This window comes from Conger conger, chromosome 1, assembly GCF_963514075.1.
Source record: "Conger conger chromosome 1, fConCon1.1, whole genome shotgun sequence".
NCBI classification, from domain to species: Eukaryota; Metazoa; Chordata; class Actinopteri; order Anguilliformes; family Congridae; genus Conger; species Conger conger.
The window spans coordinates 88,974,707-89,001,170 of NC_083760.1; the positions used below are offsets into that span (position 1 = coordinate 88,974,707).

The 26,464-nt window shown below is 52.8% G+C and overlaps 29 non-coding genes across 29 annotated transcripts; all 29 read right to left on the bottom strand.

Moving 5' to 3' along the window:
* Positions 1-1,762: 1,762 nt before the first annotated feature.
* On the bottom strand, positions 1,763-1,834 carry trnad-guc (transfer RNA aspartic acid (anticodon GUC)). The gene has a single exon. It is a non-coding gene; the product is annotated as a tRNA-Asp (tRNA).
* Positions 1,835-2,500: 666 nt separating this feature from the next.
* Positions 2,501-2,572, bottom strand: trnad-guc (transfer RNA aspartic acid (anticodon GUC)). The gene has a single exon. It is a non-coding gene; the product is annotated as a tRNA-Asp (tRNA).
* A 541-nt stretch (positions 2,573-3,113) lies between these two features.
* trnad-guc (transfer RNA aspartic acid (anticodon GUC)) lies at positions 3,114-3,185 on the bottom strand. Its single transcript has one exon. It is a non-coding gene; the product is annotated as a tRNA-Asp (tRNA).
* Positions 3,186-3,726: 541 nt separating this feature from the next.
* Positions 3,727-3,798, bottom strand: trnad-guc (transfer RNA aspartic acid (anticodon GUC)). The gene has a single exon. It is a non-coding gene; the product is annotated as a tRNA-Asp (tRNA).
* A 666-nt stretch (positions 3,799-4,464) lies between these two features.
* Positions 4,465-4,536, bottom strand: trnad-guc (transfer RNA aspartic acid (anticodon GUC)). Its single transcript has one exon. It is a non-coding gene; the product is annotated as a tRNA-Asp (tRNA).
* Positions 4,537-5,651: 1,115 nt separating this feature from the next.
* trnad-guc (transfer RNA aspartic acid (anticodon GUC)) lies at positions 5,652-5,723 on the bottom strand. Its single transcript has one exon. It is a non-coding gene; the product is annotated as a tRNA-Asp (tRNA).
* Positions 5,724-6,389: 666 nt separating this feature from the next.
* Positions 6,390-6,461, bottom strand: trnad-guc (transfer RNA aspartic acid (anticodon GUC)). The gene has a single exon. It is a non-coding gene; the product is annotated as a tRNA-Asp (tRNA).
* Positions 6,462-7,127: 666 nt separating this feature from the next.
* On the bottom strand, positions 7,128-7,199 carry trnad-guc (transfer RNA aspartic acid (anticodon GUC)). Its single transcript has one exon. It is a non-coding gene; the product is annotated as a tRNA-Asp (tRNA).
* A 502-nt stretch (positions 7,200-7,701) lies between these two features.
* On the bottom strand, positions 7,702-7,773 carry trnad-guc (transfer RNA aspartic acid (anticodon GUC)). Its single transcript has one exon. It is a non-coding gene; the product is annotated as a tRNA-Asp (tRNA).
* Positions 7,774-8,314: 541 nt separating this feature from the next.
* On the bottom strand, positions 8,315-8,386 carry trnad-guc (transfer RNA aspartic acid (anticodon GUC)). The gene has a single exon. It is a non-coding gene; the product is annotated as a tRNA-Asp (tRNA).
* Positions 8,387-9,052: 666 nt separating this feature from the next.
* On the bottom strand, positions 9,053-9,124 carry trnad-guc (transfer RNA aspartic acid (anticodon GUC)). Its single transcript has one exon. It is a non-coding gene; the product is annotated as a tRNA-Asp (tRNA).
* Positions 9,125-9,626: 502 nt separating this feature from the next.
* Positions 9,627-9,698, bottom strand: trnad-guc (transfer RNA aspartic acid (anticodon GUC)). Its single transcript has one exon. It is a non-coding gene; the product is annotated as a tRNA-Asp (tRNA).
* Positions 9,699-10,239: 541 nt separating this feature from the next.
* On the bottom strand, positions 10,240-10,311 carry trnad-guc (transfer RNA aspartic acid (anticodon GUC)). The gene has a single exon. It is a non-coding gene; the product is annotated as a tRNA-Asp (tRNA).
* Positions 10,312-10,977: 666 nt separating this feature from the next.
* Positions 10,978-11,049, bottom strand: trnad-guc (transfer RNA aspartic acid (anticodon GUC)). The gene has a single exon. It is a non-coding gene; the product is annotated as a tRNA-Asp (tRNA).
* A 666-nt stretch (positions 11,050-11,715) lies between these two features.
* trnad-guc (transfer RNA aspartic acid (anticodon GUC)) lies at positions 11,716-11,787 on the bottom strand. Its single transcript has one exon. It is a non-coding gene; the product is annotated as a tRNA-Asp (tRNA).
* A 666-nt stretch (positions 11,788-12,453) lies between these two features.
* trnad-guc (transfer RNA aspartic acid (anticodon GUC)) lies at positions 12,454-12,525 on the bottom strand. The gene has a single exon. It is a non-coding gene; the product is annotated as a tRNA-Asp (tRNA).
* Positions 12,526-13,765: 1,240 nt separating this feature from the next.
* On the bottom strand, positions 13,766-13,837 carry trnad-guc (transfer RNA aspartic acid (anticodon GUC)). The gene has a single exon. It is a non-coding gene; the product is annotated as a tRNA-Asp (tRNA).
* A 666-nt stretch (positions 13,838-14,503) lies between these two features.
* Positions 14,504-14,575, bottom strand: trnad-guc (transfer RNA aspartic acid (anticodon GUC)). Its single transcript has one exon. It is a non-coding gene; the product is annotated as a tRNA-Asp (tRNA).
* A 1,403-nt stretch (positions 14,576-15,978) lies between these two features.
* trnad-guc (transfer RNA aspartic acid (anticodon GUC)) lies at positions 15,979-16,050 on the bottom strand. The gene has a single exon. It is a non-coding gene; the product is annotated as a tRNA-Asp (tRNA).
* A 377-nt stretch (positions 16,051-16,427) lies between these two features.
* On the bottom strand, positions 16,428-16,499 carry trnad-guc (transfer RNA aspartic acid (anticodon GUC)). The gene has a single exon. It is a non-coding gene; the product is annotated as a tRNA-Asp (tRNA).
* A 666-nt stretch (positions 16,500-17,165) lies between these two features.
* Positions 17,166-17,237, bottom strand: trnad-guc (transfer RNA aspartic acid (anticodon GUC)). Its single transcript has one exon. It is a non-coding gene; the product is annotated as a tRNA-Asp (tRNA).
* Positions 17,238-17,778: 541 nt separating this feature from the next.
* trnad-guc (transfer RNA aspartic acid (anticodon GUC)) lies at positions 17,779-17,850 on the bottom strand. Its single transcript has one exon. It is a non-coding gene; the product is annotated as a tRNA-Asp (tRNA).
* Positions 17,851-18,516: 666 nt separating this feature from the next.
* On the bottom strand, positions 18,517-18,588 carry trnad-guc (transfer RNA aspartic acid (anticodon GUC)). Its single transcript has one exon. It is a non-coding gene; the product is annotated as a tRNA-Asp (tRNA).
* A 666-nt stretch (positions 18,589-19,254) lies between these two features.
* On the bottom strand, positions 19,255-19,326 carry trnad-guc (transfer RNA aspartic acid (anticodon GUC)). The gene has a single exon. It is a non-coding gene; the product is annotated as a tRNA-Asp (tRNA).
* A 1,240-nt stretch (positions 19,327-20,566) lies between these two features.
* On the bottom strand, positions 20,567-20,638 carry trnad-guc (transfer RNA aspartic acid (anticodon GUC)). The gene has a single exon. It is a non-coding gene; the product is annotated as a tRNA-Asp (tRNA).
* Positions 20,639-22,041: 1,403 nt separating this feature from the next.
* trnad-guc (transfer RNA aspartic acid (anticodon GUC)) lies at positions 22,042-22,113 on the bottom strand. The gene has a single exon. It is a non-coding gene; the product is annotated as a tRNA-Asp (tRNA).
* Positions 22,114-22,490: 377 nt separating this feature from the next.
* Positions 22,491-22,562, bottom strand: trnad-guc (transfer RNA aspartic acid (anticodon GUC)). The gene has a single exon. It is a non-coding gene; the product is annotated as a tRNA-Asp (tRNA).
* A 1,404-nt stretch (positions 22,563-23,966) lies between these two features.
* trnad-guc (transfer RNA aspartic acid (anticodon GUC)) lies at positions 23,967-24,038 on the bottom strand. Its single transcript has one exon. It is a non-coding gene; the product is annotated as a tRNA-Asp (tRNA).
* A 377-nt stretch (positions 24,039-24,415) lies between these two features.
* trnad-guc (transfer RNA aspartic acid (anticodon GUC)) lies at positions 24,416-24,487 on the bottom strand. The gene has a single exon. It is a non-coding gene; the product is annotated as a tRNA-Asp (tRNA).
* Positions 24,488-26,464: the final 1,977 nt, after the last annotated feature.

Sequence of the window (26,464 nt, forward strand, 5' to 3'; positions counted from 1 at the left end):
ATACACAGTATAAAAGCCCTGTGTGCAGTTTGTCTACATGCTGTTAGTGCAGCAGGGCATTTCTGAAGTAATTCAGAGCGCAGTGGAAGTGCCCCGTCTGGGGCTTTGAACTGGCAGCCTCCTCGGCTCCCACAAGCATTACTCAGCGCTTCACTGGCTAATCTAACCAAACACCCTGCTGCTGCTGCGCTAGGTCTGTGGTACAGCCGGAGGGGCCTGGTTATTGATCGCGTTTGGGCTCCGCTCGCTCGCCGCGATGCTAAACGCTGAACTCCCCACCGGGCTGGAGTGTGTGTGGGAGTGTGAGCGCGTGTGAGTGTGTGTGTGTGAGTGTCTGTGTGTCTGTGTGAGTGTGTGTGTGCGTGGGTGTGTGAGTGTGTGTGTGTGTGTGTGTGTGTGTGTGAATGAATGTGTGTAAGTATGAGTGGGTGTGTGAGTGTGTGAGTGTAGAGTGTGTGTGTGAGTGTGTGTGTGTGTGAGTGTGTGAGTGTGTGTGTGTGTGAGTGTGTGTGAGTGTGTGTATGTATATGTGAGTGTGTGTGTCTGTGTGAGTGTATGAGTGTGTGTGTGTGTGTGTGGGTGTGTGGGTGTGTGTGTGTGTGTGAGTGTGTGTGTGTCTGTGTGTGTGTGCGTGGGTGTGTGTGTGGGTGTGTGTGTGTGTGTATGTGTGCGTGAGCGTGTGTGTGTGTGTGTGTGTGTGTGGAAAGGGGGAGCTGGACAAAGTAAACTCACTCAGTCGCCCATTTAGCCAGGAAATGAGTAAGAGGGAGAAAAAGAGAAGAAGAGAGGAAGAGAGACGGAGAGAGAGAGCAAACGAGGGAAATAAGACAGGAAGAGAGAGTGAGAGGATGAGGGGATGAGAGAAATGGAGAGAAAAATAAGAGGGAGCGTGTGTGTGAGAGAGGGAGATGAGTAAGAGGAGGATGGAGCGAGAGAGAGAAAGGCGGGGGGGGGGGGGACCGCACAACACGCGTTTCCACGCCGACGCGGAACCGGGGCTTGTTCGGATAACGAGTCCCTTGAGCCAGGCGAGGGGGGATATATATTTTCTAAATTTTATTTGATTTTATTCCATTCATTTAACAGGGGTAATGCACACTAATCAAAACCTCGGCAAATATCCCCAAGTAAGAGTGTCTATTTTTTTTTTATTTAATGCTGATTTTAATTCCATGTGAAAGAGAATGGGACTCATCAAACAGGCCTCAGTTATCTCTATCTGCCCCAGAGCAGGTGAAAAAAACGGAACATGACGCAACATCACGTCCGACCCCAACGGTACTGCAACGGCGCAGCGGATCGACAGACCAAGCCACGTCTCGCACAACGTGATGGGGCTAGTAGTAACACGCACACTCGTGTCCGTGGAGTGTCAGGAACGCGGCGATGTGCTGAATGCCAGAATGCCGAAAGCCAGTGGGCTTGTGCTTGCCAGGTCAGATCTTTTCCCAGGCGCTCTATCGCTCAAAGGTAAGGCCCAGACCTGGGTCAAACGCATCCTTGTTTTTGGATTAAAATACTTTTCGCTAAGTTATTGAGCTTGCCTGGAGCAATGCGGGGCTCAAGGGCTTTGCTGTTCAACAAACAAACCCGTCGGGCTTCAACCACAAACCCTTCCAGGGCCCACGCACCTTAGCCGCTAGGCTACAGGCGCAGCAAAAGGAAGCCTATTCCCAGCTTTCATTCCCTTAGCCTCTAGGCTACAAGAACCTTAGCCACAAGCTTCCTTAGGTGCTAGGATAAGGGCTTCCCAAAACGAGGCCTCCCCGTCGGGGAATTGAACCCCGGTCTCCCGCGTGACAGGCGGGGATACTGACCACTATACTAACGAGGACCAGCCATACAGGTCACATGGGCTGAAAGCGCTCCACGTCTGGTAGCGGTAAAGGATCCAGGATGAGCACTGGCCTTAAAAACATACAGGCTTCACCGTGGACACAGAACAGAAACCTGAGCTGCGAGACTGCAGGTACCTTAGCCAAAAAGCTACAGGCACCTTAGCTGCTCGGCTACAGGTTGCATAGCCACTAGACTAAAGGGATCTCGGACAAGGGCCAGGGTTAAAAACATACAGGCTTAACCACAGCCTTGCTGAGGAAACATCCAGGCTTCTCCGCAAGCCTCTAGGCTACAAGCACCTTTGTCACAAGCTTCCTTAGCCGCTAGGCTAAAGACCACAGCTGCTCAGCCGCTAGTCTACAGGAATCCCGCACAAGGGCCGGGCTTAAAAACATACAGAATTAACCACAAGGCAACAGAAACCTGAGCCGCGAGACAGCAGGCACCTTAGCCACAAGGCTACAGCCGCTTTAGCCACTAGGCTACAGGGATCCCGGACAAGGGCCGGGCTTAAAAATCATACAAGCTTAACCACAGCCTTGCAGAGGAAACATGTGCCTCTGCAACCATTCCTAGCTAACATTCTCTTAGGCTCTAGGCTACAAGCACCTGAGACACAAGCTTCCTTAGGTGCTAGGGTAAGGGCTCCGCAAAAGGAAGCCTCCCCGTCGGGGAATTGAACCCCGGTCTCCCGCGTGACAGGCGGGGATACTGACCACTATACTAACAAGGACCGGCCATACAGGTCACATGGGCTGAAAGCTCTCCACGTCTGGTAGCGGTAAAGGATCCAGGATGAGCACTGGCCTTAAAAACATACAGGCTTCACCGTGGACACAGAACAGAAACCTGAGCTGCTGGACTGTAGGCACCTTAGCGAAAAGGCTACAGGCACCTTAGCTGCTAGGCTACGGGTTGCTTAGCCACTAGACTAAAGGGATCCCGGACAAGGGCCAGGCTTATAAACATACAGGCTTAACCACAGCCTTGCTGAGGAAACATCCAGGCTTCTCCGCAAGCCTCTAGGCTACAAGCACCTTTGTCAAAAGGCTACAGGCACCTTAGCTGCTAGGCTACAAGCTGCTTAGCCACTAGACTAAAGGGATCCCGGACAAGGGCCAGGCTTAAAAACATACAAGCTTAACCACAGCCTTGCAGAGGAAACATGTGCCTCTGTAACCATTCCTAGCTAACATTCTCTTAGGCTCTAGGCTACAAGCACCTGAGACACAAGCTTCCTTAGGTGCTAGGGTAAGGGCTCCGCAAAAGGAAGCCTCCCCGTCGGGGAATTGAACCCCGGTCTCCCGCGTGACAGGCGGGGATACTGACCACTATACTAACGAGGACCAGCCATACAGGTCACATGGGCTGAAAGCGCTCCACGTCTGGTAGCGGTAAAGGATCCAGGATGAGCACTGGGCGTGAAAACATACAGGCTTCACCGTGGACACAGAACAGAAACCTGAGCTGCTGGACTGTAGGCACCTTAGCGAAAAGGCTACAGGCACCTTAGCTGCTAGGCTACGGGTTGCTTAGCCACTAGACTAAAGGGATCCCGGACAAGGGCCAGGCTTATAAACATACAGGCTTAACCACAGCCTTGCTGAGGAAACATCCAGGCTTCTCCGCAAGCCTCTAGGCTACAAGCACCTTTGTCAAAAGGCTACAGGCACCTTAGCTGCTAGGCTACAAGCTGCTTAGCCACTAGACTAAAGGGATCCCGGACAAGAGCCAGGCTTAAAAACATACAAGCTTAACCACAGCCTTGCAGAGGAAACATGTGCCTCTGTAACCATTCCTAGCTAACATTCTCTTAGGCTCTAGGCTACAAGCACCTGAGACACAAGCTTCCTTAGGTGCTAGGGTAAGGGCTCCGCAAAAGGAAGCCTCCCCGTCGGGGAATTGAACCCCGGTCTCCCGCGTGACAGGCGGGGATACTGACCACTATACTAACGAGGACCAGCCATACAGGTCACATGGGCTGAAAGCGCTCCACGTCTGGTAGCGGTAAAGGATCCAGGATGAGCACTGGGCGTGAAAACATACAGGCTTCACCGTGGACACAGAACAGAAACCTGAGCTGCTAGACTGCAGGTACCTTAGCCAAAAGGCTACAGGCACCTTAGCTGCTCGGCTACAGGTTGCTTAGCCACTAGACTAAAGGGATCCCGGACAAGGGCCAGGCATAAAAACATACAGGCTTAACCACAGCCTTGCTGAGGAAACATCCAGGCTTCTCCGCAAGCCTCTAGGCTACAAGCACGTTTGTCACAAGCTTCCTTAGCCGCTAGGCTACAGACCACAGCTGCTCAGCCGCTAGTCTACAGGGATCCCGGACAAGGGCCGGGCTTAAAAACATACAGAATTAACCACAAAGCAACAGAAACCTGAGCCGCGAGACAGCAGGCACCTTAGCCACAAGGCTACAGCCGCTTTAGCCACTAGGCTACAGGGATCCCGGACAAGGGCCGGGCTTAAAAAGCATACAGGCTTAACCACAGCCTTGCAGAGGAAACATGTGCCTCTGTAACCATTCCTAGCTAACATTGTCTTAGGCTCTAGGCTACAAGCACCTGAGACACAAGCTTCCTTAGGTGATAGGCTATGGGCTCCGCAAAAGGGCGCCTCCCCGTCGGGGAATTGAACCCCGGTCTCCCGCGTGACAGGCGGGGATACTGACCACTATACTAACAAGGACCAGCCATACAGGTCACATGGGCTGAAAGCGCTCCACGTCTGGTAGCGGTAAAGGATCCAGGATGAGCACTGGGCTTAAAAACATACAGGCTTCACGGTGGACACAGAACAGAAACATGAGCTGCTAGACTGCAGGTACCTTAGCCAAAAGGCTAAAGGCACCTTAGCTGCTAGGCTACAGGTTGCTTAGCCACTAGGCTACAGGGATCCCGCACAAGGGCCGGGCTTAAAAACATACAGAATTAACCAGAAGGCAACAGAAACCTGAGCAGCGAGACAGCAGGCACCTTAGCCACAAGGCTACAGCCGCTTTAGCCACTAGGCTACAGGGATCCCGGACAAGGGCCGGGCTTAAAAATCATACAGGCTTAACCACAGCCTTGCAGAGGAAACATGTGCCTCTGTAACCATTCCTAGCAAACATTCTCTTAGGCTCTAGGCTACAAGCACCTGAGACACAAGCTTCCTTTGGTGATAGGCTAAGGGCTCCGCAAAAGCATGCCTCCCCATCGGGGAATTGAACCCCGGTCTCGCGCGTGACAGGCGGGGATACTGACCACTATACTAACAAGGACCAGCCATACAGGTCACATGGGCTGAAAGCGCTCCACGTCTGGTAGCGGTAAAGGATCCAGGATGAGCACTGGGCGTGAAAACATACAGGCTTCACCGTGGACACAGAACAGAAACCTGAGCTGCTAGACTGCAGGCACCTTAGCTAAAAGGCTACAGGCACCTTAGCTGCTAGGCTACAGGTTGCATAGCCACTAGACTAAAGGGATCCCGGACAAGGGCCAGGCTTAAAAACATATAGGCTTAACCACAGCCTTGCTGAGGAAACATCCAGGCTTCTCCGCAAGCCTCTAGGCTACAAGCACGTTTGTCACAAGCTTCCTTAGCCGCTAGGCTACAGACCACAGCTGCTCAGCCGCTAGGCTACAGGGATCCCGGACAAGGGCCGGGCTTAAAAATCATACAGGCTTAACCACAGCCTGGCAGAGGAAACATGTGCCTCTGTTACCATTCCTAGCTAACATTCTCTTAGGCTCTAGGCTACAAGCACCTGAGACACAAGCTTCCTTAGGTGCTAGGCTAAGGGCTCCCTAAAAGTAGACCTCCCCGTCGGGGAATTGAACCCCGGTCTCCCGCGTGACAGGCGGGGATACTGACCACTATACTAACGAGGACCAGCCATACAGGTCACATGGGCTGAAAGCGCTCCACGTCTGGTAGCGGTAAAGGATCCAGGATGAGCACTGGGCTTAAAAACATACAGGCTTCACCGTGGAGACAGAACAGAAACCTGAGCTGCTAGACTGCAGGTACCTTAGCCAAAAGGCTACAGGCACCTTAGCTGCTAGGCTACAGGTTGCATAGCCACTAGACTAAAGAGATCTCGGAAAAGGGCCAGGCTTAAAAACATACAGGCTTAACCACAGCCTTGCTGAGGAAACATCCAGGCTTCCCCGCAAGCCTCTAGGCTACAAACACGTTTGTCACAAGCTTCCTTAGCCGCTAGGCTACAGACCACAGCTGCTCAGCCGCTAGTCTACAGGGATCCTGCACAAGGGCCAGGCTTAAAAACATACAGAATTAACCACAAAGCAACAGAAACCTGAGCCGCGAGAGAGCAGGCACCTTAGCCAAAAGGCTACAGCCGCTTTAGCCACTAGGCTACAGGGATCCCGGACAAGGGCCGGGCTTAAAAATCATACAGGCTTAACCACAGCCTTGCAGAGGAAACATGTGCCTCTGTAACCATTCCTTGCTAACATTCTCTTAACCTCTAGGCTACAAGAACCTGAGCCACAAGCTTCCTTAGGCGCTAGGCTAAGGGCTTCCCAAAAGGAGACCTCCCCGTCGGGGAATTGAACCCCGGTCTCCCGCGTGACAGGCGGGGATACTGACCACTATACTAACGAGGACCAGCCATACAGGTCACATGGGCTGAAAGCGCTCCACGTCTGGTAGCGGTAAAGGATCCAGGATGAGCACTGGGCTTAAAAACATACAGGCTTCACCCTGGACACAGAACAGAAACCTGAGCTGCGAGACTGCAGGTACCTTAGCCAAAAGGCTACAGGCACCTTAGCTGCTCGGCTACAGGTTGCTTAGCCACTAGACTAAAGGGATCCCGGACAAGGGCCAGGCTTAAAAACATACAGGCTTAACCACAGCCTTGCTGAGGAAACATCCAGGCTTCTCCGCAAGCCTCTAGGCTACAAGCACCTTTGTCACAAGCTTCCTTAGCCGCTAGGCTACAGACCACAGCTGCTCAGCCGCTAGGCTACAGGGATCCCGCAAAAGGGCCAGGCTTAAAAACATACAGAATTAACCACAAAGCAACAGAAACCTGAGCCGCGAGACAGCAGGCACCTTAGCCACAAGGCTACAGCCGCTTTAGCCACTAGGCTACAGGGATCCCGGACAAGGGCCGGGCTTAAAAATCATACAGGCTTAACCACAGCCTTGCAGAGGAAACATGTGCCTCTGTAACCATTCCTAGCTAACATTCTCTTAGGCTCTAGGCTACAAGCACCTGAGACACAAGCTTCCTTAGGCGCTAGGCTAAGGGCTTCCCAAAAGGAGGCCTCCCCGTCGGGGAATTGAACCCCGGTCTCCCGCGTGACAGGCGGGGATACTGACCACTATACTAACGAGGACCAGCCATACAGGTCACATGGGCTGAAAGCGCTCCACGTCTGGTAGCGGTAAAGGATCCAGGATGAGCACTGGGCTTAAAAACATACAGGCTTCACGGTGGACACAGAACAGAAACGTGAGCTGCTAGACTGCAGGTACCTTAGCCAAAAGGCTAAAGGCACCTTAGCTGCTAGGCTACAGGTTGCTTAGCCACTAGGCTACAGGGATCCCGCACAAGGGCCGGGCTTAAAAACATACAGAATTAACCACAAGGCAACAGAAACCTGAGCAGCGAGACAGCAGGCACCTTAGCCACAAGGCTACAGCCGCTTTAGCCACTAGGCTACAGGGATCCCGGACAAGGGCCGGGCTTAAAAATCATACAGGCTTAACCACAGCCTTGCAGAGGAAACATGTGCCTCTGTAACCATTCCTAGCAAACATTCTCTTAGGCTCTAGGCTACAAGCACCTGAGACACAAGCTTCCTTTGGTGATAGGCTAAAGGCTCCGCAAAAGCATGCCTCCCCGTCGGGGAATTGAACCCCGGTCTCCCGCGTGACAGGCGGGGATACTGACCACTATACTAACGAGGACCAGCCATACAGGTCACATGGGCTGAAAGCGCTCCACGTCTGGTAGCGGTAAAGGATCCAGGATGAGCACTGGGCGTGAAAACATACAGGCTTCACCGTGGACACAGAACAGAAACCTGAGCTGCTAGACTGCAGGCACCTTAGCTAAAAGGCTACAGGCACCTTAGCTGCTAGGCTACAGGTTGCATAGCCACTAGACTAAAGGGATCCCGGACAAGGGCCAGGCTTAAAAACATATAGGCTTAACCACAGCCTTGCTGAGGAAACATCCAGGCTTCTCCGCAAGCCTCTAGGCTACAAGCACGTTTGTCACAAGCTTCCTTAGCCGCTAGGCTACAGACCACAGCTGCTCAGCCGCTAGGCTACAGGGATCCCGGACAAGGGCCGGGCTTAAAAATCATACAGGCTTAACCACAGCCTGGCAGAGGAAACATGTGCCTCTGTTACCATTCCTAGCTAACATTCTCTTAGGCTCTAGGCTACAAGCACCTGAGACACAAGCTTCCTTAGGTGCTAGGCTAAGGGCTCCCCAAAAGTAGACCTCCCCGTCGGGGAATTGAACCCCGGTCTCCCGCGTGACAGGCGGGGATACTGACCACTATACTAACGAGGACCAGCCATACAGGTCACATGGGCTGAAAGCGCTCCACGTCTGGTAGCGGTAAAGGATCCAGGATGAGCACTGGCCTTAAAAACATACATGCTTCACCGTGGACACAGAACAGAAACCTGAGCTGCGAGACTGCAGGTACCTTAGCCAAAAAGCTACAGGCACCTTAGCTGCTCGGCTACAGGTTGCATAGCCACTAGACTAAAGGGATCTCGGACAAGGGCCAGGGTTAAAAACATACAGGCTTAACCACAGCCTTGCTGAGGAAACATCCAGGCTTCTCCGCAAGCCTCTAGGCTACAAGCACCTTTGTCACAAGCTTCCTTAGCCGCTAGGCTACAGACCACAGCTGCTCAGCTGCTAGTCTACAGGGATCCTGCACAAGGGCCAGGCTTAAAAACATACAGAATTAACCACAAAGCAACAGAAACCTGAGCCGCGAGACAGCAGGCACCTTAGCCACAAGGCTACAGCCGCTTTAGCCACTAGGCTACAGGGATCCCGGACAAGGGCCGGGCTTAAAAATCATACAGGCTTAACCACAGCCTTGCAGAGGAAACATGTGCCTCTGTAACCATTCCTTGCTAACATTCTCTTAACCTCTAGGCTACAAGCACCTGAGACACAAGCTTCCTTAGGCGCTAGGCTAAGGGCTTCCCAAAAGGAGGCCTCCCCGTCGGGGAATTGAACCCCGGTCTCCCGCGTGACAGGCGGGGATACTGACCACTATACTAACGAGGACCAGCCATACAGGTCACATGGGCTGAAAGCGCTCCACGTCTGGTAGCGGTAAAGGATCCAGGATGAGCACTGGGCTTAAAAACATACAGGCTTCACCGTGGACACAGAACAGAAACCTGAGCTGCTAGACTGCAGGTACCTTAGCCAAAAGGCTAAAGGCACCTTAGCTGCTAGGCTACAGGTTGCTTAGCCACTAGGCTACAGGGATCCCGCACAAGGGCCGGGCTTAAAAACATACAGAATTAACCACAAGGCAACAGAAACCTGAGCAGCGAGACAGCAGGCACCTTAGCCACAAGGCTACAGCCGCTTTAGCCACTAGGCTACAGGGATCCCGGACAAGGGCCGGGCTTAAAAATCATACAGGCTTAACCACAGCCTTGCTGAGGAAACATGTGCCTCTGTAACCATTCCTAGCAAACATTCTCTTAGGCTCTAGGCTACAAGCACCTGAGACACAAGCTTCCTTTGGTGATAGGCTAAAGGCTCCGCAAAAGCATGCCTCCCCGTCGGGGAATTGAACCCCGGTCTCCCGCGTGACAGGCGGGGATACTGACCACTATACTAACGAGGACCAGCCATACAGGTCACATGGGCTGAAAGCGCTCCACGTCTGGTAGCGGTAAAGGATCCAGGATGAGCACTGGGCGTGAAAACATACAGGCTTCACCGTGGACACAGAACAGAAACCTGAGCTGCTAGACTGCAGGCACCTTAGCTAAAAGGCTACAGGCACCTTAGCTGCTAGGCTACAGGTTGCATAGCCACTAGACTAAAGGGATCCCGGACAAGGGCCAGGCTTAAAAACATATAGGCTTAACCACAGCCTTGCTGAGGAAACATCCAGGCTTCTCCGCAAGCCTCTAGGCTACAAGCACGTTTGTCACAAGCTTCCTTAGCCGCTAGGCTACAGACCACAGCTGCTCAGCCGCTAGGCTACAGGGATCCCGGACAAGGGCCGGGCTTAAAAATCATACAGGCTTAACCACAGCCTGGCAGAGGAAACATGTGCCTCTGTTACCATTCCTAGCTAACATTCTCTTAGGCTCTAGGCTACAAGCACCTGAGACACAAGCTTCCTTAGGTGCTAGGCTAAGGGCTCCCCAAAAGTAGACCTCCCCGTCGGGGAATTGAACCCCGGTCTCCCGCGTGACAGGCGGGGATACTGACCACTATACTAACGAGGACCAGCCATACAAGTCACATGGGCTGAAAGCGCTCCACGTCTGGTAGCGGTAAAGGATCCAGGATGAGCACTGGGCTTAAAAACATACAGGCTTCACCCTGGACACAGAACAGAAACCTGAGCTGCTAGACTGCAGGTACCTTAGCCAAAAGGCTACAGGCACCTTAGCTGCTAGGCTACAGGTTGCATAGCCACTAGACTAAAGAGATCTCGGAAAAGGGCCAGGCTTAAAAACATACAGGCTTAACCACAGCCTTGCTGAGGAAACATCCAGGCTTCTCCGCAAGCCTCTAGGCTACAAACACGTTTGTCACAAGCTTCCTTAGCCGCTAGGCTACAGACCACAGCTGCTCAGCCGCTAGTCTACAGGGATCCTGCACAAGGGCCGGGCTTAAAAACATACAGAATTAACCACAAAGCAACAGAAACCTGAGCCGCGAGAGAGCAGGCACCTTAACCACAAGGCTACAGCCGCATTAGCCACTAGGCTACAGGGATCCCGGACAAGGGCCGGGCTTAAAAATCATACAGGCTTAACCACAGCCTTGCAGAGGAAACATGTGCCTCTGTAACCATTCCTTGCTAACATTCTCTTAACCTCTAGGCTACAAGAACCTGAGCCACAAGCTTCCTTAGGCGCTAGGCTAAGGGCTTCCCAAAAGGAGACCTCCCCGTCGGGGAATTGAACCCCGGTCTCCCGCGTGACAGGCGGGGATACTGACCACTATACTAACGAGGACCAGCCATAGAGGTCACATGGGATGAAAGCGCTCCACGTCTGGTAGCGGTAAAGGATCCAGGATGAGCACTGGGCGTGAAAACATACAGGCTTCACCGTGGACACAGAACAGAAACCTGAGCTGCGAGACTGCAGGTACCTTAGCCAAAAGGCTACAGGCACCTTAGCTGCTAGGCTACAAGCTGCTTAGCCACTAGACTAAAGGGATCCCGGACAAGGGCCAGGCTTAAAAACATACAAGCTTAACCACAGCCTTGCTGAGGAAACATCCAGGCTTCTCCGCAAGCCTCTAGGCTACAAGCACCTTTGTCACAAGCTTCCTTAGCCGCTAGGCTACAGACCACAACTGCTCAGCCGCTAGGCTACATGGATCCCGCACAAGGGCCGGGCTTAAAAACATACAGAATTAACCACAAGGCAACAGAAACCTGAGCCGCGAGACAGCAGGCACCTTAGCCACAAGGCTACAGCCGCTTTAGCCACTAGGCTACAGGGATCCTGGACAAGGGCCGGGCTTAAAAATCATACAGGCTTAACCACAGCCTTGCAGAGGAAACATGTGCCTCTGTAACCATTCCTAGCTAACATTCTCTTAGGCTCTAGGCTACAAGCACCTGAGACACAAGCTTCCTTAGGTGCTAGGGTAAGGGCTCCGCAAAAGGAAGCCTCCCCGTCGGGGAATTGAACCCCGGTCTCCCGCGTGACAGGCGGGGATACTGACCACTATACTAACGAGGACCAGCCATACAGGTCACATGGGCTGAAAGCGCTCCACGTCTGGTAGCGGTAAAGGATCCAGGATGAGCACTGGGCTTAAAAACATACAGGCTTCACCGTGGACACAGAACAGAAACCTGAGCTGCTAGACTGCAGGTACCTTAGCCAAAAGGCTACAGGCACCTTAGCTGCTAGGCTACAGGTTGCTTAGCCACTAGACTAAAGGGATCTCGGACAAGGGCCAGGCTTAAAAACATACAGGCTTAACCACAGCCTTGCTGAGGAAACATCCAGGCTTCTCCGCAAGCCTCTTGGCTACAAGCACCTTTGTCACAAGCTTCCTTAGCCGCTAGGCTACAGACCACAACTGCTCAGCCGCTAGGCTACATGGATCCCGCACAAGGGCCGGGCTTAAAAACATACAGAATTAACCACAAGGCAACAGAAACCTGAGCCGCGAGACAGCAGGCATCTTAGCCACAAGGCTACAGCCGCTTTAGCCACTAGGCTACAGGGATCCTGGACAAGGGCCGGGCTTAAAAATCATACAGGCTTAACCACAGCCTTGCAGAGGAAACATGTGCCTCTGTAACCATTCCTAGCTAACATTCTCTTAGGCTCTAGGCTACAAGCACCTGAGACACAAGCTTCCTTAGGTGCTAGGGTAAGGGCTCCGCAAAAGGAAGCCTCCCCGTCGGGGAATTGAACCCCGGTCTCCCGCGTGACAGGCGGGGATACTGACCACTATACTAACGAGGACCAGCCATACAGGTCACATGGGCTGAAAGCGCTCCACGTCTGGTAGCGGTAAAGGATCCAGGATGAGCACTGGGCTTAAAAACATACAGGCTTCACCGTGGACACAGAACAGAAACCTGAGCTGCTAGACTGCAGGTACCTTAGCCAAAAGGCTACAGGCACCTTAGCTGCTCGGCTACAGGTTGCTTAGCCACTAGACTAAAGGGATCTCGGACAAGGGCCAGGCTTAAAAACATACAGGCTTAACCACAGCCTTGCTGAGGAAACATCCAGGCTTCTCCGCAAGCCTCTAGGCTACAAGCACCTTTGTCACAAGCTTCCTTAGCCGCTAGGCTACAGACCACAGCTGCTCAGCCGCTAGGCTACATGGATCCCGCACAAGGGCCGGGCTTAAAAACATACAGAATTAACCACAAAGCAACAGAAACCTGAGCCGCGAGACTGCAGGCACCTTAGCCACAAGGCTACAGCCGCTTTAGCCACTAGGCTACAGGGATCCCGGACAAGGGCCGGGCTTAAAAATCATACAGGCTTAACCACAGCCTTGCAGAGGAAACATGTGCCTCTGTAACCATTCCTAGCTAACATTCTCTTAGGCTCTAGGCTACAAGCACCTGAGACACAAGCTTCCTTAGGCGCTAGGCTAAGGGCTTCCCAAAAGGAGGCCTCCCCGTCGGGGAATTGAACCCCGGTCTCCCGCGTGACAGGCGGGGATACCGACCACTATACTAACGAGAACCAGCCATACAGGTCACATGGGCTGAAAGCGCTCCACGTCTGGTAGCGGTAAAGGATCCAGGATGAGCACTGGGCTTAAAAACATACAGGCTTCACGGTGGACACAGAACAGAAACGTGAGCTGCTAGACTGCAGGTACCTTAGCCAAAAGGCTAAAGGCACCTTAGCTGCTAGGCTACAGGTTGCTTAGCCACTAGGCTACAGGGATCCCGCACAAGGGCCGGGCTTAAAAACATACAGAATTAACCAGAAGGCAACAGAAACCTGAGCAGCGAGACAGCAGGCACCTTAGCCACAAGGCTACAGCCGCTTTAGCCACTAGGCTACAGGGATCCCGGACAAGGGCCGGGCTTAAAAATCATACAGGCTTAACCACAGCCTTGCAGAGGAAACATGTGCCTCTGTAACCATTCCTAGCAAACATTCTCTTAGGCTCTAGGCTACAAGCACCTGAGACACAAGCTTCCTTTGGTGATAGGCTTAGGGCTCCGCAAAAGCATGCCTCCCCGTCGGGGAATTGAACCCCGGTCTCCCGCGTGACAGGCGGGGATACTGACCACTATACTAACGAGGACCAGCCATACAGGTCACATGGGCTGAAAGCGCTCCACGTCTGGTAGCGGTAAAGGATCCAGGATGAGCACTGGGCTTAAAAACATACAGGCTTCACCCTGGACACAGAACAGAAACCTGAGCTGCTAGACTGCAGGTACCTTAGCCAAAAGGCTACAGGCACCATAGCTGCTCGGCTACAGGTTGCTTAGCCACTAGACTAAAGGGATCCCGGACAAGGGCCAGGCTTAAAAACATACAGGCTTAACCACAGCCCTGCTGAGGAAACATCCAGGCTTCTCCGCAAGCCTCTAGGCTACAAGCACCTTTGTCACAAGCTTCCTTAGCCGCTAGGCTACAGACCACAGCTGCTCAGCCGCTAGGCTACAGGGATCCTGCACAAGGGCCGGGCTTAAAAACATACAGAATTAACCACAAAGCAACAGAAACCTGAGCCGCGAGACAGCAGGCACCTTAGCCACAAGGCTACAGCCGCTTTAGCCACTAGGCTACAGGGATCCCGGACAAGGGCCGGGCTTAAAAATCATACAGGCTTAACCACAGCCTTGCAGAGGAAACATGTGCCTCTGTAACCATTCCTAGCTAACATTCTCTTAGGCTCAAGGCTACAAGCACCTGAGACACAAGCTTCCTTAGGTGCTAGGCTAAGGGCTCCGCAAAAGGAAGCCTCCCCGTCGGGGAATTGAACCCCGGTCTCCCGCGTGACAGGCGGGGATACTGACCACTATACTAACGAGGACCAGCCATACAGGTCACATGGGCTGAAAGCGCTCCACGTCTGGTAGCGGTAAAGGATCCAGGATGAGCACTGGGCGTGAAAACATACAGGCTTCACCGTGGACACAGAACAGAAACCTGAGCTGCGAGACTGCAGGTACCTTAGCCAAAAGGCTACAGGCACCTTAGCTGCTAGGCTACAAGCTGCTTAGCCACTAGACTAAAGGGATCCCGGACAAGGGCCAGGCTTAAAAACATACAAGCTTAACCACAGCCTTGCTGAGGAAACATCCAGGCTTCTCCGCAAGCCTCTAGGCTACAAGCACCTTTGTCACAAGCTTCCTTAGCCGCTAGGCTACAGACCACAACTGCTCAGCCGCTAGGCTACATGGATCCCGCACAAGGGCCGGGCTTAAAAACATACAGAATTAACCACAAGGCAACAGAAACCTGAGCCGCGAGACAGCAGGCACCTTAGCCACAAGGCTACAGCCGCTTTAGCCACTAGGCTACAGGGATCCCGGACAAGGGCCGGGCTTAAAATCATACAGGCTTAACCACAGCCTTGGAGAGGAAACATGTGCCTCTGTAACCATTCCTAGCTAACATTCTCTTAGGCTCCAGGCTACAAGCACCTGAGACACAAGCTTCCTTAGGCGCTAGGCTAAGGGCTTCCCAAAAGGAGGCCTCCCCGTCAGGGAATTGAACCCCGGTCTCCCGCGTGACAGGCGGGGATACTGACCACTATACTAACGAGGACCAGCCATACAGGTCACATGGGCTGAAAGCGCTCCACGTCTGGTAGCGGTAAAGGATCCAGGATGAGCACTGGGCTTAAAAACATACAGGCTTCACCCTGGACACAGAACAGAAACCTGAGCTGCTAGACTGCAGGTACCTTAGCCAAAAGGCTACAGGCACCATAGCTGCTCGGCTACAGGTTGCTTAGCCACTAGACTAAAGGGATCCCGGACAAGGGCCAGGCTTAAAAACATACAGGCTTAACCACAGCCCTGCTGAGGAAACATCCAGGCTTCTCCGCAAGCCTCTAGGCTACAAGCACCTTTGTCACAAGCTTCCTTAGCCGCTAGGCTACAGACCACAGCTGCTCAGCCGCTAGGCTACAGGGATCCTGCACAAGGGCCGGGCTTAAAAACATACAGAATTAACCACAAAGCAACAGAAACCTGAGCCGCGAGACAGCAGGCACCTTAGCCACAAGGCTACAGCCGCTTTAGCCACTAGGCTACAGGGATCCCGGACAAGGGCCGGGCTTAAAAATCATACAGGCTTAACCACAGCCTTGCAGAGGAAACATGTGCCTCTGTAACCATTCCTAGCTAACATTCTCTTAGGCTCAAGGCTACAAGCACCTGAGACACAAGCTTCCTTAGGTGCTAGGCTAAGGGCTCCGCAAAAGGAAGCCTCCCCGTCGGGGAATTGAACCCCGGTCTCCCGCGTGACAGGCGGGGATACTGACCACTATACTAACGAGGACCAGCCATACAGGTCACATGGGCTGAAAGCGCTCCACGTCTGGTAGCGGTAAAGGATCCAGGATGAGCACTGGGCTTAAAAACATACAGGCTTCACGGTGGACACAGAACAGAAACCTGAGCTGCTAGACTGCAGGCACCTTAGCCAAAAGGCTACAGGCACCTTAGCTGCTAGGCTACAAGCTGCTTAACCGCTAGGCTACAGGGATCCCGGACAAGGGCCGGGCTTAAAAATCATACAGGCTTAACCACAGCCTGGCAGAGGAAACATGTGCCTCTGTTACCATTCCTAGCTAACATTCTCTTAGGCTCTAGGCTACAAGCACCTGAGACACAAGCTTCCTTAGGTGCTAGGCTAAGGGCTCCCCAAAACTAGACCTCCCCGTCGGGGAATTGAACCCCGGTCTCCCGCGTGACAGGCGGGGATACTGACCACTATACTAACGAGGACCAGCCATACAGGTCACATGGGCTGAAAGCGCTCCACGTCTGGTAGCGGTAAAGGATCCAGGATGAGCACTGGGCTTAAAAACATACAGGCTTCACCGTGGACACAGAACAGAAACCTGAGCTGCTAGACTGCAGGTACCTTAGCCAAAAGGCTACAGGCACCTTAGCTGCTAGGCTACAGGTTGCATAGCCACTAGACTAAAGAGATCTCGGACAAGGGCCAGGCTTAAAAACATACAGGCTTAACCACAGCCTTGCTGAGGAAACATCCAGGCTTCTCCGCAAGCCTCTAGGCTACAAGCACCTTTGTCACAAGCTTCCTTAGCCGCTAGGCTACAGACCACAGCTGCTCAGCCGCTAGGCTACATGGATCCCGCACAAGGGCCGGGCTTAAAAACATACAGAATTAACCACAAAGCAACAGAAACCTGAGCCGCGAGACTGCAGGCACCTTAGCCACAAGGCTACAGCCGCTTTAGCCACTAGGCTACAGGGATCCCGGACAAGGGCCGGGCTTAAAAATCATACAGGCTTAACCACAGCCTTGCTGAGGAAACATGTGCCTCTGTAACCATTCCTAGCTAACATTCTCTTAGGCTCTAGGCTACAAGCACCTGAGACACAAGCTTCCTTTGGTGATAGGCTAAAGGCTCCGCAAAAGCATGCCTCCCCGTCGGGGAATTGAACCCCGGTCTCCCGCGTGACAGGCGGGGATACTGACCACTATACTAACGAGGACCAGCCATACAGGTCACATGGGCTGAAAGCGCTCCACGTCTGGTAGCGGTAAAGGATCCAGGATGAGCACTGGGCGTGAAAACATACAGGCTTCACCGTGGACACAGAACAGAAACCTGAGCTGCTAGACTGCAGGCACCTTAGCTAAAAGGCTACAGGCACCTTAGCTGCTAGGCTACAGGTTGCATAGCCACTAGACTAAAGGGATCCCGGACAAGGGCCAGGCTTAAAAACATATAGGCTTAACCACAGCCTTGCTGAGGAAACATCCAGGCTTCTCCGCAAGCCTCTAGGCTACAAGCACGTTTGTCACAAGCTTCCTTAGCCGCTAGGCTACAGACCACAGCTGCTCAGCCGCTAGGCTACAGGGATCCCGGACAAGGGCCGGGCTTAAAAATCATACAGGCTTAACCACAGCCTGGCAGAGGAAACATGTGCCTCTGTTACCATTCCTAGCTAACATTCTCTTAGGCTCTAGGCTACAAGCACCTGAGACACAAGCTTCCTTAGGTGCTAGGCTAAGGGCTCCCCAAAAGTAGACCTCCCCGTCGGGGAATTGAACCCCGGTCTCCCGCGTGACAGGCGGGGATACTGACCACTATACTAACGAGGACCAGCCATACAAGTCACATGGGCTGAAAGCGCTCCACGTCTGGTAGCGGTAAAGGATCCAGGATGAGCACTGGGCTTAAAAACATACAGGCTTCACCGTGGACACAGAACAGAAACCTGAGCTGCTAGACTGCAGGTACCTTAGCCAAAAGGCTACAGGCACCTTAGCTGCTAGGCTACAGGTTGCATAGCCACTAGACTAAAGAGATCTCGGAAAAGGGCCAGGCTTAAAAACATACAGGCTTAACCACAGCCTTGCTGAGGAAACATCCAGGCTTCTCCGCAAGCCTCTAGGCTACAAACACGTTTGTCACAAGCTTCCTTAGCCGCTAGGCTACAGACCACAGCTGCTCAGCCGCTAGTCTACAGGGATCCTGCACAAGGGCCGGGCTTAAAAACATACAGAATTAACCACAAAGCAACAGAAACCTGAGCCGCGAGAGAGCAGGCACCTTAACCACAAGGCTACAGCCGCATTAGCCACTAGGCTACAGGGATCCCGGACAAGGGCCGGGCTTAAAAATCATACAGGCTTAACCACAGCCTTGCAGAGGAAACATGTGCCTCTGTAACCATTCCTTGCTAACATTCTCTTAACCTCTAGGCTACAAGAACCTGAGCCACAAGCTTCCTTAGGCGCTAGGCTAAGGGCTTCCCAAAAGGAGACCTCCCCGTCGGGGAATTGAACCCCGGTCTCCCGCGTGACAGGCGGGGATACTGACCACTATACTAACGAGGACCAGCCATAGAGGTCACATGGGCTGAAAGCGCTCCACGTCTGGTAGCGGTAAAGGATCCAGGATGAGCACTGGGCGTGAAAACATACAGGCTTCACCGTGGACACAGAACAGAAACCTGAGCTGCGAGACTGCAGGTACCTTAGCCAAAAGGCTACAGGCACCTTAGCTGCTAGGCTACAGGTTGCTTAGCCACTAGACTAAAGGGATCTCGGACAAGGGCCAGGCTTAAAAACATACAGGCTTAACCACAGCCTTGCTGAGGAAACATCCAGGCTTCTCCGCAAGCCTCTTGGCTACAAGCACCTTTGTCACAAGCTTCCTTAGCCGCTAGGCTACAGACCACAACTGCTCAGCCGCTAGGCTACATGGATCCCGCACAAGGGCCGGGCTTAAAAACATACAGAATTAACCACAAGGCAACAGAAACCTGAGCCGCGAGACAGCAGGCATCTTAGCCACAAGGCTACAGCCGCTTTAGCCACTAGGCTACAGGGATCCTGGACAAGGGCCGGGCTTAAAAATCATACAGGCTTAACCACAGCCTTGCAGAGGAAACATGTGCCTCTGTAACCATTCCTAGCTAACATTCTCTTAGGCTCTAGGCTACAAGCACCTGAGACACAAGCTTCCTTAGGTGCTAGGGTAAGGGCTCCGCAAAAGGAAGCCTCCCCGTCGGGGAATTGAACCCCGGTCTCCCGCGTGACAGGCGGGGATACTGACCACTATACTAACGAGGACCAGCCATACAGGTCACATGGGCTGAAAGCGCTCCACGTCTGGTAGCGGTAAAGGATCCAGGATGAGCACTGGGCTTAAAAACATACAGGCTTCACCGTGGACACAGAACAGAAACCTGAGCTGCTAGACTGCAGGTACCTTAGCCAAAAGGCTACAGGCACCTTAGCTGCTAGGCTACAGGTTGCTTAGCCACTAGACTAAAGGGATCTCGGACAAGGGCCAGGCTTAAAAACATACAGGCTTAACCACAGCCTTGCTGAGGAAACATCCAGGCTTCTCCGCAAGCCTCTAGGCTACAAGCACCTTTGTCACAAGCTTCCTTAGCCGCTAGGCTACAGACCACAGCTGCTCAGCCGCTAGGCTACATGGATCCCGCACAAGGGCCGGGCTTAAAAACATACAGAATTAACCACAAAGCAACAGAAACCTGAGCCGCGAGACTGCAGGCACCTTAGCCACAAGGCTACAGCCGCTTTAGCCACTAGGCTACAGGGATCCCGGACAAGGGCCGGGCTTAAAAATCATACAGGCTTAACCACAGCCTTGCAGAGGAAACATGTGCCTCTGTAACCATTCCTAGCTAACATTCTCTTAGGCTCTAGGCTACAAGCACCTGAGACACAAGCTTCCTTAGGCGCTAGGCTAAGGGCTTCCCAAAAGGAGGCCTCCCCGTCGGGGAATTGAACCCCGGTCTCCCGCGTGACAGGCGGGGATACCGACCACTATACTAACGAGAACCAGCCATACAGGTCACATGGGCTGAAAGCGCTCCACGTCTGGTAGCGGTAAAGGATCCAGGATGAGCACTGGGCTTAAAAACATACAGGCTTCACGGTGGACACAGAACAGAAACGTGAGCTGCTAGACTGCAGGTACCTTAGCCAAAAGGCTAAAGGCACCTTAGCTGCTAGGCTACAGGTTGCTTAGCCACTAGGCTACAGGGATCCCGCACAAGGGCCGGGCTTAAAAACATACAGAATTAACCAGAAGGCAACAGAAACCTGAGCAGCGAGACAGCAGGCACCTTAGCCACAAGGCTACAGCCGCTTTAGCCACTAGGCTACAGGGATCCCGGACAAGGGCCGGGCTTAAAAATCATACAGGCTTAACCACAGCCTTGCAGAGGAAACATGTGCCTCTGTAACCATTCCTAGCAAACATTCTCTTAGGCTCTAGGCTACAAGCACCTGAGACACAAGCTTCCTTTGGTGATAGGCTTAGGGCTCCGCAAAAGCATGCCTCCCCGTCGGGGAATTGAACCCCGGTCTCCCGCGTGACAGGCGGGGATACTGACCACTATACTAACGAGGACCAGCCATACAGGTCACATGGGCTGAAAGCGCTCCACGTCTGGTAGCGGTAAAGGATCCAGGATGAGCACTGGGCGTGAAAACATACAGGCTTCACCGTGGACACAGAACAGAAACCTGAGCTGCGAGACTGCAGGTACCTTAGCCAAAAGGCTACAGGCACCTTAGCTGCTAGGCTACAAGCTGCTTAGCCACTAGACTAAAGGGATCCCGGACAAGGGCCAGGCTTAAAAACATACAAGCTTAACCACAGCCTTGCTGAGGAAACATCCAGGCTTCTCCGCAAGCCTCTAGGCTACAAGCACCTTTGTCACAAGCTTCCTTAGCCGCTAGGCTACAGACCACAACTGCTCAGCCGCTAGGCTACATGGATCCCGCACAAGGGCCGGGCTTAAAAACATACAGAATTAACCACAAGGCAACAGAAACCTGAGCCGCGAGACAGCAGGCACCTTAGCCACAAGGCTACAGCCGCTTTAGCCACTAGGCTACAGGGATCCCGGACAAGGGCCGGGCTTAAAATCATACAGGCTTAACCACAGCCTTGGAGAGGAAACATGTGCCTCTGTAACCATTCCTAGCTAACATTCTCTTAGGCTCTAGGCTACAAGCACCTGAGACACAAGCTTCCTTAGGCGCTAGGCTAAGGGCTTCCCAAAAGGAGGCCTCCCCGTCAGGGAATTGAACCCCGGTCTCCCGCGTGACAGGCGGGGATACTGACCACTATACTAACGAGGACCAGCCATACAGGTCACATGGGCTGAAAGCGCTCCACGTCTGGTAGCGGTAAAGGATCCAGGATGAGCACTGGGCTTAAAAACATACAGGCTTCACCCTGGACACAGAACAGAAACCTGAGCTGCTAGACTGCAGGTACCTTAGCCAAAAGGCTACAGGCACCATAGCTGCTCGGCTACAGGTTGCTTAGCCACTAGACTAAAGGGATCCCGGACAAGGGCCAGGCTTAAAAACATACAGGCTTAACCACAGCCCTGCTGAGGAAACATCCAGGCTTCTCCGCAAGCCTCTAGGCTACAAGCACCTTTGTCACAAGCTTCCTTAGCCGCTAGGCTACAGACCACAGCTGCTCAGCCGCTAGGCTACAGGGATCCTGCACAAGGGCCGGGCTTAAAAACATACAGAATTAACCACAAAGCAACAGAAACCTGAGCCGCGAGACAGCAGGCACCTTAGCCACAAGGCTACAGCCGCTTTAGCCACTAGGCTACAGGGATCCCGGACAAGGGCCGGGCTTAAAAATCATACAGGCTTAACCACAGCCTTGCAGAGGAAACATGTGCCTCTGTAACCATTCCTAGCTAACATTCTCTTAGGCTCAAGGCTACAAGCACCTGAGACACAAGCTTCCTTAGGTGCTAGGCTAAGGGCTCCGCAAAAGGAAGCCTCCCCGTCGGGGAATTGAACCCCGGTCTCCCGCGTGACAGGCGGGGATACTGACCACTATACTAACGAGGACCAGCCATACAGGTCACATGGGCTGAAAGCGCTCCACGTCTGGTAGCGGTAAAGGATCCAGGATGAGCACTGGGCGTGAAAACATACAGGCTTCACCGTGGACACAGAACAGAAACCTGAGCTGCTAGACTGCAGGCACCTTAGCCAAAAGGCTACAGGCACCTTAGCTGCTAGGCTACAAGCTGCTTAACCGCTAGGCTACAGGGATCCCGGACAAGGGCCGGGCTTAAAAATCATACAGGCTTAACCACAGCCTGGCAGAGGAAACATGTGCCTCTGTTACCATTCCTAGCTAACATTCTCTTAGGCTCTAGGCTACAAGCACCTGAGACACAAGCTTCCTTAGGTGCTAGGCTAAGGGCTCCCCAAAACTAGACCTCCCCGTCGGGGAATTGAACCCCGGTCTCCCGCGTGACAGGCGGGGATACTGACCACTATACTAACGAGGACCAGCCATACAGGTCACATGGGCTGAAAGCGCTCCACGTCTGGTAGCGGTAAAGGATCCAGGATGAGCACTGGGCTTAAAAACATACAGGCTTCACCGTGGACACAGAACAGAAACCTGAGCTGCTAGACTGCAGGTACCTTAGCCAAAAGGCTACAGGCACCTTAGCTGCTAGGCTACAGGTTGCATAGCCACTAGACTAAAGAGATCTCGGACAAGGGCCAGGCTTAAAAACATACAGGCTTAACCACAGCCTTGCTGAGGAAACATCCAGGCTTCTCCGCAAGCCTCTAGGCTACAAGCACCTTTGTCACAAGCTTCCTTAGCCGCTAGGCTACAGACCACAGCTGCTCAGCCGCTAGGCTACATGGATCCCGCACAAGGGCCGGGCTTAAAAACATACAGAATTAACCACAAAGCAACAGAAACCTGAGCCGCGAGACTGCAGGCACCTTAGCCACAAGGCTACAGCCGCTTTAGCCACTAGGCTACAGGGATCCCGGACAAGGGCCGGGCTTAAAAATCATACAGGCTTAACCACAGCCTTGCAGAGGAAACATGTGCCTCTGTAACCATTCCTTGCTAACATTCTCTTAACCTCTAGGCTACAAGAACCTGAGCCACAAGCTTCCTTAGGCGCTAGGCTAAGGGCTTCCCAAAAGGAGACCTCACCGTCGGGGAATTGAACCCCGGTCTCCCGCGTGACAGGCGGGGATACTGACCACTATACTGACGAGGACCAGCCATACAGGTCACATGGGCTGAAAGCGCTCCACGTCTGGTAGCGGTAAAGGATCCAGGATGAGCACTGGGCTTAAAAACATACAGGCTTCACGGTGGACACAGAACAGAAACGTGAGCTGCTAGACTGCAGGTACCTTAGCCAAAAGGCTACAGGCACCTTAGCTGCTCGGCTACAGGTTGCTTAGCCACTAGACTAAAGGGATCCCGGACAAGGGCCAGGCTTAAAAACATACAGGCTTAACCACAGCCTTGCTGAGGAAACATCCAGGCTTCTCCGCAAGCCTCTAGGCTACAAGCACCTTTGTCACAAGCTTCCTTAGCCGCTAGGCTACAGACCACAGCTGTTCAGCCGCTAGTCTACAGGGATCCTGCACAAGGGCCAGGCTTAAAAACATACAGAATTAACCACAAAGCAACAGAAACCTGAGCCGCGAGACAGCAGGCACCTTAGCCACAAGGCTACAGCCGCTTTAGCCACTAGGCTACAGGGATCCCGGACAAGGGCCGGGCTTAAAAATCATACAGGCTTAACCACAGCCTTGCAGAGGAAACATGTGCCTCTGTAACCATTCCTAGCTAACATTCTCTTAGCCTCGAGGCTACAAGAACCTTAGCCACAAGCTTCCTTAGGCGCTAGGCTAAGGGCTTCCCAAAAGGAGGCCTCCCCGTCGGGGAATTGAACCCCGGTCTCCCGCGTGACAGGCGGGGATACTGACCACTATACTAACGAGGACCAGCCATACAGGTCACATGGGCTGAAAGCGCTCCATGTCTGGTAGCGGTAAAGGATCCAGGATGAGCACTGGGCTTAAAAACATACAGGCTTCACCGCGGACACAGAACAGAAACCTGAGCTGCTAGACTGCAGGTACCTTAGCCAAAAGGCTACAGGCACCTTAGCTGCTAGGCTACAAGCTGCTTAACCGCTAGGCTACAGGGATCCCGGACAAGGGCCGGGCTTAAAAATCATACAGGCTTAACCACAGCCTTGTAGAGGGAACATGTGCCTCTGTAACCATTCCTAGCTAACATTCTCTTAGCCTCTAGGCTACAAGAACCTTAGCCACAAGCTTCTTTAGGCGCTAGGCTAAGGGCTTCCCAAAAGAAGGCCTCCCCGTCGGGGAATTGAACCCCGGTCTCCCGCGTGACAGGCGGGGATACTGACCACTATACTAACGAGGACCAGCCATACAGGTCACATGGGCTGAAAGCGCTCCACGTCTGGTAGCGGTAAAGGATCCCAGTTGAGGGCTGGGCTTAAAAACCTATAGGCTTAACCACAGCCTTGCAGAGGAAACGTGTCTCTCTAACCATGTGTCTCAGCTACCACAAAACATTCTCTTAGCCACTAGGCTATAGGAACTTTAGCCGCTAGGCTACAAGCACCTTAGCCACTAAGCTAGAGGCACCTTAGCTGCTAGGCTACAAGCTCCTTAGCCGCCAGCCTCCAGGACAGCCAATGCGTTCCAGTGAAAAACACTGCCTTGTCTGAAATGAGTTTCGGGAGACAGCGCCTGCCAGCCTCCCCTCCCCCATGCTAAAACAGCGGGGGGGGGGGATGTTTAGCGGTGAGACTGGCCTGGTTTAACAGCACAATAATCCCACATGACTGACAGGGCAAAACAATGAGCGCGCGGCGACGAAAACTCTAAAAATCACTTAACGCGCCTGAGTACGGGAGCGTCATAACACGTGCCGTCAGTCCTTTCATCACAAGTGGCTTTCGCCGTTTCCGTTTCGCTTATCACTGAACTCCTCAGGATCACGCTGGCGAGGAAAAATAAAACCAACCCTTGAATTTCACACCGGCTTTCTGACAAACACAAGGAAGCAACAACAAGTATCTAGTATCTTTCTTTCCCTTTTTGAGGGAGGTACTCAAGACAAACAAGCGGCCAGTCAATCAGCGCAACTTAGCATCACTCGCCGTTTGAAAGTGAAACGTGCTGACACCACGACCCCATGCCTGCAAACAGCAGTCACTCAAAAACTGTAAGATAGGCAGGGAAGACACACGAAGAGACACACTCTCTGAGACACACAAATACTCTACCTCTCTCTCTCTCTCTCTCTCTCTCTCACACACAGACACACACACACACACACTGTCCCCCCCACACACAGACACACAGACACACATATACACACACACACACACACACACACACACACACACAAGCACACGCACAAATAGATACACTCTCAGCAACACATAAACACATAAATGTCTCACACATACACACAGATACACACTCCCTCTCTGAGATCTGAGACACATACTCTTTCTGTGACACACACACACACACACTCACTCATGCAAACAAAAAAGTATTTGATTGATTCACAAAAAAGGCCCACATGGAATCTGGTCTAAAAGCATCATCTAGACTCATATATTAGTCATTCCATTTTGTACACATTTACACTTACCTCACCTCCCCCCCCCCCCCCCCCCCCCCCACCCCCATCCTATCAGGTACACACACCCTCCCAAACACTCCAGCGGGGGAATAACAGGTGCTAATAATCAATCGAGCTGTCTCTCACCACCGCAATTAAGGACCCAGGCCACTGGGTGGAACCCAGCCAAAACCCTGCAGGCCATGCACAGACAGGGAAGACAGAGAGAGAAAACAGGGGGATCAGTAGAGGAGAGGGAGGAAGAGAAAGAGTGAGAGAGAGGACTGGAGAGACGGGGAGAAATAGTCTGTAGCTACTGGCTAAGGTGCATGACTGGAACCCGGAAGGTTGTTGCCCCGGTGCAGCCACGATAATATTCGCAGAGCTGTTGGGACCGTTACTCACACACTGCCCCACTGCTTAGTCTAATCAACTGTCAGTCACTTTGGATAAAAGTGTCAGCTAAATAACTAATTTAAATTCAGAGAGAAAGGATAGAGAGAGCAGGACAAACAAGGAGAGAGGGAGTGAGAGGGAAAGACGGAGAGAAAAGTAGATGAGTAAGAGAAAGAGAAATTGAGTGAGAGAGGGAGGAGATAGAGGGAGATAGGTAAGATATATGGAGAGCAAGTCTTAGTCTTGTGTACAGATGTGGAAACACACACATAAAAATCAGTAGTGAATCAACTCTGTGTACATTTCATTATTGATCCCTTTCATACAGGCTCTGTTCCAATTAAATGAACACTGAATATTTCA